Raw genomic sequence first — 19,304 nt, 5'->3', positions numbered from 1 at the left:
GTTGGCATTAAGCAGCCCAGGGTTTTTCTTTCCCCTCCCCCTCCCCTTCAGACACTCCACACTCCCTCGCCACCTCTCTCTCTCTGTCTCTAATTGAGCTTTGTGTCTACCTCCATATCCATTCAAATCCAGACTTATTTGCATACTGCCGCAGCACGGCGGACGGCTCTCCAGCTGTACAGTACAGAACTAAATGAGGAACACAGACCCATTTTACGTGACGTGAATACTAAGCAGCGAGGGGAGACATTTTCCTGTTTCCTGAAAATACAGCTGAGAAATGAGAGGTAGAATGGAAGGAGGACGGTTGTATCACATCACTGCATTCAGAGCGAGACAGGCATTGTCAGTTTGAGAGGAGATTCTGATAGAGAGGAACAGTTTATTATTTTTTTCTAATAAACTTTTTATATGATAAGCATTCTGAAATAAAATACAGGATTTATCCAGATTTGTGGCGCCAGTCTGATGTGATAATTCCTCCAGTTTTGCTCAGATATTGTCAGGTTTAATTCTAACCCAGCTGCCTCTTGCTCTTTCTCTCTCTTCAGTCCTGCTGAGGGCTGATCCAGAGCTCTCTTGCACTTCACCAATGAGACTTGCTCAGCATTGAGGAATTTTAGGGACATTTTGCTTGAGTGCACAGAGACGCATAATTATGATGTATTTTTGATGCACTCCAACCACACTTAACAGAATGTTAATGGGAACCTTAAAACCCCAAGGCAAATTTTCATTTCTAGCATATTGCTAGGGATTTGTGACATTTCAACTCATTTCAGGATTCAATCAAAGCCACAGCTCTAGGGAGAGCAAAAATGGCACGCTCTTTATGGCAAATCCGGCTGTCCTTGGTTTGCTATGCGTACAACTTCTTCCTCCACAGTCAAACCAGTGAGAATTGAATGAAATTTGATGACCCATTTAAACTTTACCTTGAAGACAAATGCAAGCGGTGCAAAAATGTTTCAGATTTTTCTCTCATTGAGTTTAGATGGAAATGTTATATTGAGGAAGCAAAATAAGATATGCTTATTTGTAAATGGTTGCCAGGATTTAAATCACCAGAGAGTGAAAAGTACACATCATCTTTCATCATTTTGCACACGCTAACTTGTGAACTGTGGAGAAGGACAGACAGGGTGCAGGCATTTTGGTGTAAATCCAGTTCTTCACAGTGCAAAGCTCCTCCAAATGACTCTTTATATCAGTGTCCTCACCTTTCCAAATGTGGGTAAAATGGGTGCATGTAGTGTGCAGATAGAGTAATGTATGGCCCGTTTGTTGGCACTGTTCTCTCTCTCTTGCCAGCGAGCCGGGGTGTGTTTGTGTAATTGGCCGTGAGTGTGTTCTACTGTTTGGGCTGTTAGTTGTGTTGTATAATTGAATGATAAATGACAAAGCTTTTCAAACTGCTGAAATTATTTCTACTTCATTTCATATTGTTTTAATTTCTATTAGAAGGTTAAAGTACTATTTACAGTTGAAATTCTGATACTAAACTAATCCTTAATATTACAATGAATTGTTCATAACATTCTGGTTTAAATGTTACATTTAAAAAAAATCGACATTACTGTCAATACCTTTTGCCCTGATTGTTACATTTTTTAATGTGTGTACATGTAAACCAAAGCGATGATGTTTTAATGTGTGTGTGTGAGAGAGAGAGAGAAAGATTTGGAAATCAGTGTGAATTTGCTTCCAGTTGGGGGTTATGCATCTTAATCTAATTAAGAAGTAGGTGTCTGAATGTAGACGAAGAATTATGAGCTTCAAAATGGGGGAGGGAATCTGTGTTTGATCAAGTCACGTTGCCCAGCAACCCAACCATTTATTTCAGACCCCCCCAAAAAAAATCCCTTTAAGATTTAATAATCAGGTTGTCTGCATTAGAATGCAAAGGAGGCTGTCAGGCTGCACCTGAAGGACAGCAAAAATTAGGCAGGGTAATTTCTTGACTTGCAGGTGAATTGCTGACCTTCTGCAGTGAGTGCCTGTCAAAATCAGCACTCAAACACTGCACATCAGCCAAAATAAGCTTTTGAACATAGCTTGTAAAAATTAAAGTGAATAAAATTGAATCAGCATGTGCATACAGAAAAATTTTCTCAGGTTGACAGGTTGCATACCTCATTTATTCCAAGAAACAAAATCAAATATAATGACAGACAGCTATGACAAAGGAAACTGTACCTAAACATATATGTATTTTCTTATATAAAAAAAACACCAATTTTGCTACAGTAATCATGAACAAATACATATTTTTATTCATATTCTGTTTAACAGTTACAGACCTTTTAGTGAAACATTTCACAGATGTTCGGACGTGTGTTGGATGTTGACGTTCTGTCGCTATAATCTCTGGCACCCTCCTCTCTTTCTCTTTCCTAATTGCCACCATCTCTTTTGTTGGAGAGCATTATAAGTACATCAGTCCCTGTTGGAGAGCACTGAAGGCTTGCTGTGGACTTCCTGTGGACTTCAACAAAAAGCCCTGTCAGGTGGATCAGCCATTAGTCACCGGTCTACATTGTCTCTGACAAATCTGACGTTTAAAGAACACGCATAATTCCAGAGCACTCTCCGTGTTTCTCAAATTGCACGTTTTATCTGGAAAATGTCATCGATGCCGGGTTGAACGTTTTACAGAAAACACGTTGGTAATTTATTTCAACTAATGAATAGCCATAGAACATCTATAAATAAATACATTAACTTTTATCAGTGATGACCTGATCATTTATTTCTTTAAAAATGTTTCCAAAGGAGGCTTTGAACTTCAGTTTTAGAATTAGTATTTACCTAATTTTTGTGCTATGAAATAGCATATTGTTATCCTGAAATGTGACAGGTGTCTAAATGTTAATTGAAACATAATAATAATAATAACAACATTTCTGGATTCACTGAACACTCTCCCAGTTTTTGCCTAAACTGAGTATGTTAATGCTGTATATTTATTATTCAGTTTAGCTGTAATATGTAACAGATTTATAGATTTTGCCACAATGCCCTGATTAAATAATGCCCTCTTGTGGTTTTTGTGTGAGGAATATTAAAGTGAAACTAATACACAGTCAGCAGAGCTAAGACCTTTTATGTATTTGCTGGTTTTGCTTAATCTCCACATGTGATTCATATACATCATATTTTGAAATATATTCCTGATTTTATTTTCTCTTTTAATTTAGTTTTTTGAGAGGTTTATTTAAGAGAAATCCCAAACACACACACACACACACACACACACACACACACACACACGTGTGGATGATGGGAATTACTCTTTCTTTTCACTAGATGGGGTAAGAGCATCATTTAAAGGTTTTGAAAGCGAGCAGATGCTGTCTCTCTGTACTGCTGCAAATAACGTGTTCTTGATAAAATTACAATTTATTATTATTATTTTCCAGAAATTCACTTACATCACCTTAGCAAGTTGTACATGTGCTAAATCATCACAGTAGGTGTTTGGATTTTTCCCCCCCGAATTTGCTTATGTGCATAGCTGACTACGTTAAGTATGCAAAACTTACCAAAGTACTTCAATACAAAGAAAATCTAAATAACAAAAAAGTTTATATTGTGTACCTGTGTGTATTGCATTTGTGTTTTTGTAAACTCAATGTAGAGTCTCTGCTGCAGTTTGAGCAGGGCTGCAGTGGGTGTTTGTATGTAACTAGTGTTTGTATTAAGCAAAATAACTTTCTGAAAAACATATTTTCCTTCAGTACAATACTTTGGAATTTGTTTTAGATTTCATTTTATTCTTTTTCTCATATATTCAGACTCGCAAAATTGTATTTCTTTGCGATTCATAAAGTTTCTCCTCTCTGTCTTTCTCATTTCTCTGCATCTCCAATCCCCGACATTCATTTCAGAGTAGCATATCATTAGCTCATGGTTGTGTTATGGCCCACTGTTGTTGGTCCGGCCCAGCTCCTCAGCGTGTCTGAATTGGCATGGGAAAGAGAAGGGGAGAGCTTAACTACCAGAGCTGTGAGGCTCTGTGGAGATTTCTCTGTGGAGTAGCTCCTTGATTAACCCGTAGGCCGGCTGAGCGGGCCCACACTTTGCCTGTGTTCTTTATTCATTTCCCTTGTCTTTTTCTTACAGAAAGAGACCCAATAGGGCCCAGAAGGTGAATATAAAGAAACGCAAGAGGAGTCCCCTCCGATCAGCCTTTCAGACCCAGACAATGGGCCGGCCCACCTCTTGTACAGCTGCATTAAAACCCTGGTAAAAGCTCTTCCTATTAGCAATTGATTGAGGATGCAAAGCTAAAACCAACAAAAACCCACACTGCTGAGGCTTCATAATGACTGGGCTCCACCTACAAAGCACAGGCTTCAAATGATTAGTGGGGTTTTGTTTTCTTAGTAGGTGTGTGAGTGTGTTTTAAAGACAGAGAGAGGTGAGGGAGGAGAAGTTCTCTAACCATACCAGGAGGTCTTCAGACAGATAGCTCTAATTAATCAATGTGCCCTCATCTAATAAAATAAAATAAAATAAGCATTTCTTGACAGCATGTATGCGCACTTACTATGCAAGCAAGTGCATATTTGTGTGTTATATCAAAAACTTGTTTAGCACATGTAATAAAACTGTACTTATTTTATTTAGTATTTAAAAATATATGACTACAGTATGTCTAAATTTAATAGGACATAAGTTATCCATTCAATTATAATATTACTCACTACATGTCAGGATTTCCATGCTCTAGTACTGAAAAAAGTAAATCAAGGAACTGCAAAAAATGTTCATGAAAAATTGTTGAAAATGTTCTTTTTATAAATTATAAGCATTACTAGAAATGGTCAGTGTGTTGTACTGTCTCTGTAGTCCTTTAATCAACTCCATTATTAGTAGTATAAGAAAAGAATCCCTCTCCCGTGTGTCTGAGCTCTGTTAAAACTTTCACATGCTCATCACAATCATGTTTTGAAGCGTGGGCTTTTAAACACTCTTGGCATTGTTATGTAAACTGCCTATTTTGCATGTTAATCCTTTTATGAGCGAACATTAGGGAGACGCATGACGACATGGGAAATGATCTGTTGAGAAGATGCTGCAGACCTTAACAATATGCATATACACTGACAATATGCACATGAGCGTGTATGTGTGAGAGAGATGTTCTTCGAGAATCCATAAATACTGCATTTCTTTGTTTGATGGATGTTTGACACATTTTCGTGTTTCCCCAACAAATTCCACCGTCAGATTTTTCCTTTTGTCAGTCTTCTTCCAAACAGCAGATCCTGACAATTATCCCAGAGAAACTCCTGATCAAAACCACCTTATTCTGTCTGCTGCTCAGCTTCATCACACACTGATTCTGCATCACTATCGTCTTTGTCTCGCACAATCGTTATTTGATTCCAGCTCTGTACATTACGCCACTCATCAGTTCAAATGCAGAAATTACATTTACAAAGCATTTGTGCCATTTGTATTTCACACGTTTTGTAATGTCTGTGTGTTGATGCTGCGCACGGTTATTAGGGTTGCTGCAGAATAAGGCTTCTCTCTGTACTGTAATAAAGCAGCAAATTCACAGTTTCAACAGAGGAGGGCATTGTGCATTTGGCTTAATGTGGGCCGCTTTTAATGATGGCAAAATGTTGAAATAATTTTCAGTTTGATGTGAATTTGATTTGGCGAATTGTATTTTTTACCTGTATCAAACTCAGAAGCTTTTATTTATTGATTCAACTCTCAAGTCATAGCCAATTTTAGGATGGTTTGGTTGAAAATCTTTTAAGTTAAGCTGTGGAATTTCCTACAAAAAAAATTACTAATTGACATCAAAACATTTTTTGCAGACAATCCTGGAGTGTGTCACTAGTAGGAGAGTGAAAAATAGAGACAGACACTGAGGAGGCCCTCAGGCTATAGTGAGGGTCCTGGGCGGATTGGCTCTGGGGCTTCACAATGATTCTTACATCCCACACATTTATCAGAAAAGGGTTAACATTCCACACTGTGCCTACACTTAGACTGTACTATCATCCAAGCGCACACACACACACATTTAGACCCAAACATCCGCCTACACCCAATGAAAACCTTATAGCCTTTTTAACTTCTCCTCTGTGCACCTCTTCCTCCCACTCTACTGTTATTAGCCTCAGACAATCAGAGCACCTGACTCCACCTCCTGGTATGTATATGAGTCAGAACAACCTGCAAGTTATTTTCAAAAACATAATTGTTCCATACATTTAGGGTGCAGCTAATTGCCATGGCAGAATCAGAGAAACAGTGCTAGAGAAAGACATTAGCAAGATATTAGTAAAATGTCTATGACAGTGAAGTCATTAGTGATTCTTCAGGAATCATGTGATAACACATTTGGTGAAAAAGCTCACAGTGTAATATATTTTTAAATAGAGGAGTTTTGCTTTTATTCTTGCAACTTAAAGCCTATGCAGCTCAGCATGAGCCTTGTGATATTTTTTTCTTTAATTTCACCTATGGTCAAGGAATCTTATTTAGTCTTACATGTGGCAATTGTGGCCTCTGGCACATGAGAAGAGAAAATTCAGTTCTAACTGAGAGCTGAACTATCTTTCATTTGAACCTTGTACATCTCTTTGCTTTTTTGAAACCTTTTGATTATAGAAATGGACAGGCAGCGAATGGGATAAGAGTAGGGTTTGTTGATAAATCCACCTTTGTTCGTTGTCAGATTTTAACAATGTCTTTACCGTCCTGGCAGTGAAAAGCTATGTAATACTGTTGCAGTGTACCGCTGCTGTTCTGCATTCACCCTGCTGATTTATTATTGATAGGACACAGTGTTACTCTGGTCTTCAAGTGTGGGTTTTACATGAAATTGTAGTGTCTTAGAAATGAATGACTACAAGAATGTCAAAGTGACATGGATGACTGTCAATTTTGATGAAGCTCATTTGAATTATCAAAAAAGATTTAGAGAGGATTTAGAAGAATTTAGTCTGTGCATACGCATGCGTGGGAGTGCATGCCTTTAAAAATACAGAGAAATGATTGCATGGTTCTGATTTATGTGTTTGTAAAGCTGGAAATCAGTGAGGATGGTGGGAAAACATTCTGGTGGCTGTTTTTCATGCCCTACAATAACTACAGAGACTGACAGGCTTGACACAACCCCTGTCCTCAGTTCCAACCTCCACTCTTATCCAGGCCCCCACCAACCCACCCTCAACAAACTGTGGTCCTCCACAGCACAAACAGCAGCATATTGTCACACCCCCGACCTGCGCTGACAGCACTGGGTCACGGAAGCTGATGACGGGCTGTGTGTACCATCAAACACACATGTCAGTGTGAAGGACTGCCAGATTGTCAGTAACTCTTCTCATCCAACCCTAAAATATTGCATAGTCCAACTCCTCCCCTCACACACACACACACACACACACTGGCTCAATATCCTGATCTGTCTGACCCCAGTGGATGTGGATCAGTGCAGAGGCACTGACAACTCAGGCTCTGGCATGCCAACACGTCTAGTGCCAATGAAGTGATGCTTTGAATTAAAAATATGCTTGACGCTAAAGAGGACCTAACCTGATTTGACTGGCTAACGTGATTTGAGTTGGCTCAGACAGAGACAGAGTGCTACAGTGTGTGGATCTCTGCCAGCTGGATCTGCTTATTCAGTGGAAAATGGAAGCAAATGTAGCCAAATGAACCCAGAGGTTCAGCCATGGAGCTAATCTGAAATGTTAACAGTTGCCCTTGCATTAATGCTATTCTAGGTTTTATCACTATGGTTATCTGATAGCCTCTGCTAAACGCCCCTGAACATGACAAACATTTAGAGTGGTGATCATTAATAAGCTCATTCTGATGCGTTCTGCAATTTTTTATTGTTTTCCACTAAAGGAAAAAAATCAAATGCAATTCCTCATAAGTGTTTTCTGTTTAATGGATTTCTATTTTTGGTCCCACTGAACTTTTGTGTTCATCTATGTTTCCATATTTATTTAGCACTGGATATATTCACTCTTAAAATTGTTTTTTTTTTTTCTCGCCCATACTGTGGCTAATTTTGTTGTGAGAAAAGCTTCTGATGAGAGAGGCCGGGCTTCTGGGGTGTTTTCAGAGGTGAGAGACTGTCACAAATGGTGAGATACAAAGTGCAGAAGCGTTGATTGGGCCAAGGTAGGTGTATCTAGAGATCTGGGAGAAAATGATTTGACTGTCAGGATGCACATTTATATCTGTGTCTATGAAGTACTAGCAGCCTGTGTGTTTATCTTACCAGCACTTTTTCTGTGGCATCATTGTTTGTATAGGAAAATGCCAGGTCTTTTGCTTTATATGCAGAGGGCATTAATCATAAGTTCTCAAAGACACAGTCTCTCTGAAGAGCAGTCATTCACCCACAAATGATGAGACACACATGAAGGGTAGCAAAGGGGGTGGGGTTCCAGATAAGGTATGGAGAAATGCCAGGAAAAGGGAGAGGATTCTCCTTCTCATTAAAGATCAACTGCTTGACTCTCATCTATCGAGAACTGCTTCTTAAAAGCAAACAAACAAACAATCACTTGGAGAGAACCATAAAAAGGAGTGGTTTTCCGCAGTTGACAATATTGCATATCATTTCTGTTTCCAGTAGATTCACTGTTGTTGCATGTGTCATTGCTACTTGGATGGGTTCCATCTCTATGAGATCGTAGGTGGGAAGTGGACCAAAGCTGAGCCACCTTATGCTCTTCTCAGAAATGTCTTCATGATCTGCAAGTGTGAGGCCTTACTCCTGAAGCTTCACTCCTGCTGGGCTTCTAATCCTGTCTAAAAGAACCAAGAAGATGGCTTCTCTGCTCCATCTCTGACCTTTGGGTCCTCCAACACCTCCCAGTACGTGAGGGGATTAGTAAAGTAGGCCACTAGCATCCCTTCTGTCTCACTGTGGAGCTGACCTTGCAACCCTGTGGCCAGGTGGAGATCCACAATGGGCGGATACCCAGGGCTGAATTAGCTTCTCTCTTCCTCTCTAAATGAGGTTTCCTGAAGGGCGCCAGGTAAGACAGGTCACAAGGGGTCGGCAAACCCCTGTGGTCTGACACAAAAAGAGGCAGAGGATCACCTGCTGCTTGCCAGATCAAATGAGGGCTTAAATAGAGGGCTCCTCTCTTGTCAAACCTCTTTTGATGAATACTCAGGAAGGCCAGAGACTACTGTATAGCCTCCCCATGTCTTATCTTCCTGTAGACCCAAGACCCTGGTGACTGCAAACACCCTATACTTCAGTCCAGGTCCCCTCGCAGTAGCCATCAAGCTCTTAATTCCTACTCTCAGCCCATCACTAAGTACTGTGCGCATAATGGACCTATAATCAACCTCTGGCCAATACAGCCTTTGCACTCAGCATGTCTGCACTCATGTTGAGCTTACATGTCAAGTTGCAATGAGATGCTAATTAGACTTCATATCTACAGGGCTAATCTGTGTGTTCACATTCAGGTGCTTTTAATCCACTTCATAGCTGAGCAGCTTGCTAATTTGCAGGTAGTGTTACCATAGTTGTGAGGGGAAAGGGTGAACTTATCTACTATTAATATTATGATGTAGACATATTTGAAGGGAGCTGTTCTGATATAACACAAAGCAGTCATTTTTAAGTGTACCGTGTACAGTGTGTTCTGTGGGCTGGAAGGTTAATGGTCAGATGCTGTTCTCCCCACCAAATAACCTCATCAAACTACACCGCATGACAGAGTAAGTGAGGGGTGTGGTGATCTAGGTGCCCAACACAATGCCCCTTGTCAGTCAGCCTCATTCCTGGGGGTGAAGAGGGGTGAGGGAGGGTAGGCAGCCACAGGCCCTTGGGTCCCCTCGATTGGCCTTAATCCGCTAGCTAATAAGTTCAGAGAGGGGCCATATGCTGCAGTGCAATGTGTGGGGAGGGGAGTGTTGCCTCATGTTACTTACACCAGGCTGGCGCTTTCTCAGGTACCGCCCTCCCACGGCCTGTTCCTTTGTACTGGGGGATCAGCCCTCTCCACGCTGTGAATGGTCCGAATTGATTAAACCCCACCGTATAATTGTCAGCAAATCCCAGCGAATCATTTCCCATCCATTTGAAAAGTACAATGTGCGTTTCTCTTTTTCTCATTATCTTCTTTCTTCTTCACCATCCCCACCCCTCAGTGTCCTTCCCCATCCTGTTTTCTTCTTCTTCTTCTTCTTTATTTTAAGGATCTCAGGTTTGTCCCTGCATACCACTCTTGGACCTCTGCATGAGACAGAAAACAGAGGCAGGAGGAGGAGAGGATCAGAAGAGGCAGGGCTAAGGAGGTGTAGGGTATGCTTGGCTGGACAGTTGGCCACAGATGAAAGCAGGCAAAGGGGAGACTTGTTTTAATCTCTGGCTCAGGACAGAGAGTGGAGTGCTGATCTGAGCTGGTATCTGCCTGGACACAGCCAGGGCCAAGTCTGGTCACAGCATCAGGTCAACGTCAGGCAGCCAAGGTTTGAAGGAGGAGAAAGGGTGGACCAGATATCTTTCTATTAAATGTCATCTTTTTGACGTAATAGGATATCATAACTATTCTCAATGACATTGACAAATCAACCTCTCTGACATCAATCCCCTATTATGAGTACACATGTTCAACAACCTTTCATTATCTGAGAGGTCCCTAGACAGACGTTCAAGACTCTCTGACCTTAACCATTTAACCCCTGACCTCAGCTATTGGCTGAATGTCCTGGTCCTGAGTTGATTTTAGCTAGTGTAGATATTGGATAGATACTTTATGTATTAGAAATGTTTAGTGGAGATAGGATGTCTAGTTAGACTGTTAAATGCTTAGTCATGCTTATGAGTTTCTACAGGGTACATCTGGTCAAGGATAACTAGAGAGAAGAGTTGATGACTGTCAGCAGACAGGTTGTTTAATATTATTATTATGACGTGTAGAACTGTAGCCTTAGCCATAATATGTTCTTATGTTTAAGTCACGACATGTTACTAGAGTGAGAGAGAGGGGGAGAGAGAGAGAGAGAGAGAGAGAGCTACAGACATGGAAAATGCAATGGAAAAACAAAGTGCAACCACTGTATCAGACTGTCAAATTCTCTTTAGGTTCCTGATGAGGGAAAAGCCAAAGTCCCCTGCTGTGCACATGTAGCTTCCCTTGTACAAATAGATGTTAGGTAATTTCTTAGTTAGATAGATATTGATTAGAGATCTGTTGTATTAGAAGATGTTAGTGTAGCCAGGATGTCTTCCTCAGGCTGTTAAATGCAAGGTTAGTTAAAGCAGAGAAAGGCTGCCGTCAGGGATAAATGTTATTATGACGGTAAAAGTGACCATAATATTTGTCTTAATGTGTAATGTTATGTCAAATTGTTTTAGATACACACCACGAAAACAACAGCCACACACCTTGACTTTTCCTCATGTTTTGGCTAACGTTATAGCCAGCTGCAAAGCTGGTGAGAGAGAGAGACGTCTCGGTTGACGTTTCTGTGGAGGAGGGGGCGAGCCAACTAAGTGATGATATTGTATAGCAATTCTGGGTTCTGGGTCTTTTCTGCTTCCGGGCTGCTTGGGCAGCCTGGGGGTTGGAAGATCTCTGGAAATGTAATGTTAATTCTTGCCTGTGACTCTTCGAATAAACCAGCACGGTTATATTTTTTTATATATCCAAGTGGTCTGAGTCGTCCCTCTGAGTTTCTGGTTTGAAAGAACTGGACGGGGCTTTATAATAGTCTGCCTTGCCTTTAGTAACAAGAACCAAAGACCAACTCTAGTCTGTGGCTTCCAAAAGATGTGTCAGTATCAAGTTCTAGACACACATTTTTCTTAAGATGAGTAAAATGGTACAAGACGTTTTATTTTTTTTAATATTTGCAAAATGAAATATGGCCTCAAATGCTATAATTTTTAAGCAAAGTACATGTTACAATTGATAGCATATAACAGATAAACTGAAGTTATATAGCTATTTCTCTGATTGAGAAAATAATTTTAAAGATAGGTTTACATATTAGCTTTAGCTGGTATTTTCAACCACATCGATCAGTCTTCACCAGATTCCAAGGTCAATGCTATTACTGTATTTCTCTTTTTTCTTTTTTTTTTCTTTTTTTTAATGCATGTTTGAACCTGAAGGTCAGTTGGACACGGTGTTCACATACCATTATTTGAGTATCTAATTGAGCAATATGTCACTCACCATAATGGATCACGTTGTATCTCACACTGTTCCCTATCCAGAACCCGTGGAGATCATCTTTACATATGGCGGTCATATACAAACAGGCCCTGTCAAGAATCTCTCAACTTGACATTGATCTTCGACTATGACGCTCGGCTTTCATTACTGGCTGAAGGGCGTTGTTTTGTGAGAGTGATCTTCATGTAAAGTGCTCATAAACGATCACAGGCCATGCAGGCAGATTTATGGTCATGGGGGTTACAAGGAAACGTCGGACAATGTGGCATCTCATCTATATTCATATAAATAGGACAGCCATGTTGGTTTGGGGTTTGTATGCAGTGATGGTAGTAGTGATGATGGTGATGATGAAGAGGAGGTGGAGAAATGTGTTAAGGCTGGGATAAGGTGTAAAAGAGCAGCAAGTAAGCTGCAAGAAGTTGTACTTAAGATGCTTAGAACCCAACTGATGGGGCTAATTTATATATAAACTACCATTTGGATACAAAACACATATTATCATGCTAATCCAGAATATAGCTTGTGGTCAGGAAATGCTGCACCTCTGGCCCCTTATTTCCATGCACTATAGTTAACCTTATGATCAACGCTGGAAAATGCAAACCTCAAAGACTTTCACTCTACAGACCCCATCTAGAGAGTTAATTATTATTTCCCTCTCACAGTTCTGTGTTGTTAATTGACATGCCAAATATATTTGCCCCCTTTTCAAGTTAAAATGCTTTCGATCGTGATGCTTTACGTTGGCAGGTGCTGGACTGTGAATTCATTAACTACATTCTTCCTGTATGTTAAAAATTATTGTCTTTGCTTACACTATAACATCACAGTTTTTCATTGTGAGTGGCTGTCCCTGTTGACACTGATGATGGACATGTTCACCTGGGTTGATGTGATTGTTGCACACATTGAACATTAATACATGTAAGTTCTATGCATTAATGACTACACCTCCTGATTATGTGCTATCACTTTTGCTTGTTTTCCAGGCTTTTTAGTCATAATTCAGACTGCAAGGTTATATGACAGAAATTAATTCAACAGCTCATCATGTCAAGGGTCGTTAATCCTTCACTTGTCCAGCCTAAGTCTTTAATGATGTCCAGTAACTAACACGGGAGTCCTTCAGCAATAGTCTCCTGGGAATAAGGTCGTGGTGTTTGGTTCGTAAACTCTGACCTCTAGTGACCACAGTGGCCCGACTGACACATGTGCTCTTGTACCAATGAGGTCATCAATGGGACCTTGTCAGAGGCCTTAAGCAAATAGTTTAGGCCCATTGTTTGTATATAGGATGACCAACTGCCTAATTGTCCTTCATTAAAATTATGTGATCCATGAAGAAGTGACACCAAACTAATGGGAGCTCAAGTGCTAATGATACTCAATTGTAATTTTTTTCTTACACAATTTTTAACACATAGTTTACATAGCACATTGCTGTTCTTAAAGAGCAGTGGAGCAACACATTTTATATTTCACCATTTTTAACTTATTCTAAAAACTGATTTCTAGACCCTACAGACCATCCACTGGTTAATAATATCCACTCAACTGTGGTGGGAGCTCTGTAACATTAAAAACCAAATCATGACTTTTACCAATTACACAGTAAAGAACGTCTGGAGCTAAACTGAACATTGCTTAGTACCAGTCATTCCCTTGTTAACTCCAGATTCACATCAAATTGCCCCCCTTCCATTGCTCAGTGACAACATTGCCTGTGCCTACCCAGTGCTGCACCCCCTGCAAACTCCTTGAAAGGCACGACATGGTTGACCATATCCTCATTTGACCTGCATCTCCCATATGTAGAGAGGCAGTGGATGGACTGAGTAGAGAAACTGCCTGGAGGTCAGAGGTTAAATGACCAGGACAGTTTACAAGGCTATGGGGAGTTCAAACAGCATACACTTGTCGAGTCATTGTCCTCACCCTGTTAATGGCTTAATTAAAGACCATAGTGTATTTTAACTATTTCAGGTAACCAATATTAATTTATTTAATAAATATAGGATTACTGATCACTACAAAAAATCCAACATAAATAATTTTAATAAATAAAAATAATAATTTTCCAATCTAAGCATCTACCAGTCCAAATCTCACCCTTCCATACCTTAGCTTCTATAAAGCTTCTCACGCAGGTTATGAATCTGATTAACACAGGGTTTGCTTTTGTTCAGACACCCTGTGTTTACATAAAGAGGCCCAGTGGGACCAGCCCTAGAGGTCAGGGGCGTCGAACTTTGGTTGTTAGAGAGCCTTGTGACATTTCTTTCCCACATCTCTGGCTCCCATTGTCCGCAGCAAGAAGCCCCCGTTAACGTTTGGCCCTGGGAGGTAGTGTGGCGTGAGAGGGAGGCCTAGGGGTATTGGACCCTCAGCGGGTCCCTGAGAAGCGGGTGTAACCAGGCGGGTCTGAGACGAGCGGGGACAGCATGGGGTCATTTTACGGCTTGCTGCCCCTCTAAAGGGCTTTGGAGCACAGTATTGGCCCCAGGAGGAGTGCTGGTGTGGAAGACTGTACAAAGGGCTTTGTCTGTGTGTGTGTGTGTGTGTGTGTGTGTGTGTGTGTGTGAGAGAGAGTGAGTGAGACAGAGAAAGAAAGAGAAGGAGAGAGCAAGAGTGATTATTTACATGCTGCCTGTAAATTCTAGTTTGATTTTTTAAAGAACTCATTGTGATCGTGGACAAGGAAGCAGAATGATGTTATGGTGAATATAGCAGAGCAAGAACCAGTGTTCTAAAAATCTGACGAAGGTGTGTGATCACAAAATATGGGATGATGATTCTATCAGGATTGTTACATAATTCCGGATTACTTCCAAATTAATACAACATAATATACACTGAATGCAACAAATGTAAGAAATGGTGTGGATCATTACTCTGTAGCATATTTCAGAGGTCAGTGAATAAAATATCTGCACTGTGAGACTTACAGTGCTACAAATGGTAGTTTCTTTAAGGAAACACAATTTAATCACCTGAGTAGGACTGTTGGAGAGATCACAGGTGTTTGTCTCACTCAGATAAGTAAACTGGAACACTTTAAACTAGCCATAAAGCACTCACAAAACATTAAATACATACAGGAGTTCACTTCAACCATTGTACATATTACAGAAGAGAGCGATAAGAGTTGTGCACAAGATGGGGTATAGGGATCATACAAATGTAGTTTTCATACAGTCTAAATTGTTAAAATTCTTTGATTTAGTGGGATATAAGACTGCTGTGTTTATGTATAAGGCCAGGAACAATTTATTGCCTGGTGGAATCCAAAAGCTATTTGGTGAAAGGGAAGGGGGGTATAACTTAAGGGGACATTTAAATTTAAAAGTTCATGCTATACGAACAACCAAAAAAAGATTTTGTATTTCTATAAGTGGGGTCAAACTATGGAATAACTTAACTGTGGACATGAAAAATAGTACCAGAATTAAGGAGTTTAAATATAAATATAAATGTATGTGTTATACAAGATATATGCACGAATAAGTAACAATCTGCTTTATCTATGTAGTGATATTGCTTGCAGCCAATGTTGCATAAATTTTGTATAATATGATGTCATGGGGTAGGACTGGATAAGTCTGACTTCTTCCTACTCCATTCAAACATGTATTAGGTGTAAGCTAATTGATTTTGAATTAGTATTGGTTGGATATGTGTAATCATGTGTGTTATTGTCATTTGATCATTGTTCTGTTCTGTTCTGTCTGCATGTTTGAAAGAATAAATCAATCAATCAATCAATCAATCAATTATCATTCCTTTACAGTTCTTGTGTTTGTTCTTGTTGCATTTAGTACCTATGCAAATGTTTATTTATATCACAGCATGATATCACAATATTAACACACCTTTTCCTTTTTCTTACACCTTTCCTCAGTAAGTGAATGTGCATTTACATTTTGCATCTTGTAGTCCAAGGATGTGATTTGATGTTAACATACTGAGCCATTGAATAATAAATAGATGTCAGCAATTGAATAAATAAATCATATCATCTTGTCATTATCTGCTTTTTCTCTGTCTACATGCCAGAAATATAACCCATGTTACTTATAATAAGGTCAGTCTTTTTTAATGTTAGCCTGCTCATATCTTCGGGGTCTCTGACAGGTTTTCAGCAGCCTGGGTTTGTAGTGAAAGCCACATGTACAGTAATGTCTGACTAGGGCTTTGTTGATCTGAGAGGAATGCTCGCTAGCTTTGAGAGATGATGGTAGATAAAGACCCCCTCCACCCCAACACACACACACACCACCACCAGCACTACTACTGTTCCTATGGAGAGAAAAGTCAGGATCAGAAGAGGATTTTTAGGGAGAAATGGTCTCTGATGTACAGTGTGCACTGAGGACCAGTGCCACCTCTTTCCTCCTGGTGCAGCTCCCATGCATCATGATGAATGGCAGCCATTTTTTTTAATGCATTAAAGATTCGCTCTGTTCCCTTATGTCTTTCAGTTTTTTGAGGCTGTGTCTGGGGAATATGATAAATACACATAAAATTCACATACCTGAAATTTTTAGATGTTCGTTTTCCTTCAAGAAATTATTTTATGTTTTCTAGTTGATCATCATTTCAGTCCCACTTTATAATACTGCTCACAAACTCTGAGTTTGGATCCAGGCTGTTTCTAATGCAATATGGGTTCACACAATAAGGAATTACTTGGAAAAAAACTGCTTGTGAGACTAAAACGATAAAGATGGAAGATGGTACACAAGCATCATTAGGTCACTGAAAATAAGCTGAAACACAGTTGCAGCAGTGATTAGGAGGTCCAGGAGGAGCCACGCTCCCAGTACTGCCAGTAACTGAAGCCACAGTGTCTGTCTTTGAAAAATGATATCACACACAATTCACAACTGATGCAACAAACTAGTAAGTCTGATTTGGCATAAAGATGGAAATTGGCATGTCAGTGTATGACCATATAGTGTGAAGGACAATGCAACCTCTATGGATGGCGTCCACAAGAAAACCATTTCTCACAAGATTAAACTCACAAGAAGCCAAGTTACATTTGTTTGGATCAGATGGAGTTCAGCATATTTGGCATGGACTACCACAGTGACTGCATAGTGCCAGAGGTATAATGTGGAGGTGGCAGGTGCAAAAAAGGTGAAGGGGAGATGACATTTGCAGTATAGACGGCAACATGGATGAATGTTTGTGTACCCAAAATACTGAAAGAACAGATGAGTCTCAGTCTCAAGAAAGCTGGCAGGAGGGCAACTTTCTGACTTGATCCCAAACACACCAAAAGATCATACAAAAGTTTTTAACAAATAAACAAGTGGAAACTATGCCGGGAATTTCCCCTTTTGGGCAAACCTGTGGGGGGGGGGGATTTCTTGAAAGTCAAGGAAGGAAGCCCCAAGGTAAGTGGTATAAATCATGGAATAATGAATATATATTGATTATTTCACTGAACAGATGGATTGGCGACCTGTCCAGGGTGTACCCCGCCTTCGCCCGATTGCCGGCCGGGATTGGCTCCGCCCCCCCCCGTGACCCCGCTCAGGGATTAAGCGGTAGAAAATGAATGAATGAATGAATGAATTTCACTGAACATGTATAAGAAGTTAAACTGTTGCTAATCTTACCAGCCTATGGGATTGACTACAATCCAGTCTTTTTTTCCATATATCCTTACAGTAATAGATAAAGATGCAATCTGCTCATGCTTGTGGCAAAAAAAAAGAAAAAAGGAAGAAGAAGAAGGAAAACTTTGGCAGAGATGATCATTTTAACACACATGGAGAAGCACGGTTTGTTTGTCTTCAGTAGACCATGCTAGTTTCTGAGTGTTATATGTAAAAGTTTCAATAAAATGTCTGTTCATCTTATTGTAAGTGTACCTGGGCTGAACATTTTGCCATCAGCACATCAGCTACAAGAACTAGCCAGATAGAATCTCCCCACTCTTCCAAATCACAGACAAAACACTGTAATCTAGTGGTTGATTGCAGCTATTTTCTTCATTGTCTCTTTAGCAGAACTGTTTCCTGGCCCTTATGAATTGAGTTTATCAGGTGTTGAACAATGAGATAGGGATGGTTTATGAGATGTTAAACAACAGAATAGAACATTGTGGAAAAGGTCATGACTTTTTACAAAACTCAAAACCTAACTTTGTTCCAATTTCATTGTGGGAAGAGGGCACAAGTCCGTTAGAAATAAAATAAGACCTGAGTGCTTTTGATGCACTACACAGAATTTCCACACATTTTGTCAGATAGACCTAACATGTGGGAGGATGTCATTTTATTTTCAAATGTATTTATTCATAGATCTGACATTTTAAACAACCTCTGCATGCCTGAAGAGTTACAAAGCAAACAAATTTTCTATCATATTCCATAGGTTTATGGTTCTTTCATGTTCCATAGGCTGTTCGATCTGAGGACTATTCACTTGCTGTCTTTCTTTCTTCATCTCTTGCATTCCCGAAGCCTGAACCTGGACCTGGGAGTATAGGCACAGATTTATATGCATGCCCCTCCTTTGATGGCAGGGTAAATATTCACACAGACAGCCAAGGTGCCCCCATCATTACCCATGTGCTGTGTGTTTGCCCACCAGTTAAATTCTTAGGGGGGTTGTTTGGTGAGATGAATGGGGCCAAAGTGCTGAAGGACATATCGGAGTTCAGCAAACAAAACCTTCCCTGATTGGCTCAGGAACGGCCCAGTCCAGTGGGCAAAGTTAGCAGCGATGATGAGGAAGAGGAGGAGGGTGGGGGTGGGGGGAAGCCATTGTAGGGCTTTGCCTGTCAATTAAGATTGATGTGAATGGCTGGGAGGTGGATAGTGCCCAGTTGTGCTTGCCATCTCATTGGTCCTGTTGGATCTGTGGAGATAGCTAAGGTACTGTTCACCTCAAACAGGAAAAACCCTGTCAATATTCATCCATTTAATAACCCTGAATTGTGCTGCTCACGGTGCCTTTTGAAGACTGTGGGGTCTGCATTTCCCTTTGATGTACTTTCATTGTCAGACTCTCTATCTGAAATCTTCGAAGACGGAATTGGTGACATTTTCTCTTTTTCATTCATTCAATCCAACCTCAAAGGATTCCAGCAGTATTTCTCTG

At 40.2% G+C, this 19,304-nt stretch overlaps 1 long non-coding RNA gene across 2 annotated transcripts in view; it reads left to right on the top strand.

Annotated features, from left to right (window-relative positions):
- LOC109956871 (uncharacterized) overlaps window positions 1-19,304 on the top strand; it is a 35,270-nt gene that overhangs the window by 1,649 nt on the left and 14,317 nt on the right. For both annotated transcript variants that reach the window (XR_002274477.1, XR_002274476.1), the window contains exon 2: window positions 4,123-4,245. This is a non-coding gene — a long non-coding RNA (uncharacterized LOC109956871). The remainder of the gene's footprint in view (window positions 1-4,122; window positions 4,246-19,304) is intronic.

Source organism: Monopterus albus, unplaced genomic scaffold (assembly GCF_001952655.1).
Source record: "Monopterus albus unplaced genomic scaffold, M_albus_1.0 scaffold23.1, whole genome shotgun sequence".
In the NCBI taxonomy this organism is placed as follows: domain Eukaryota; kingdom Metazoa; phylum Chordata; class Actinopteri; order Synbranchiformes; family Synbranchidae; genus Monopterus; species Monopterus albus.
This window is presented reverse-complemented; position numbering and strand designations above follow the sequence as displayed.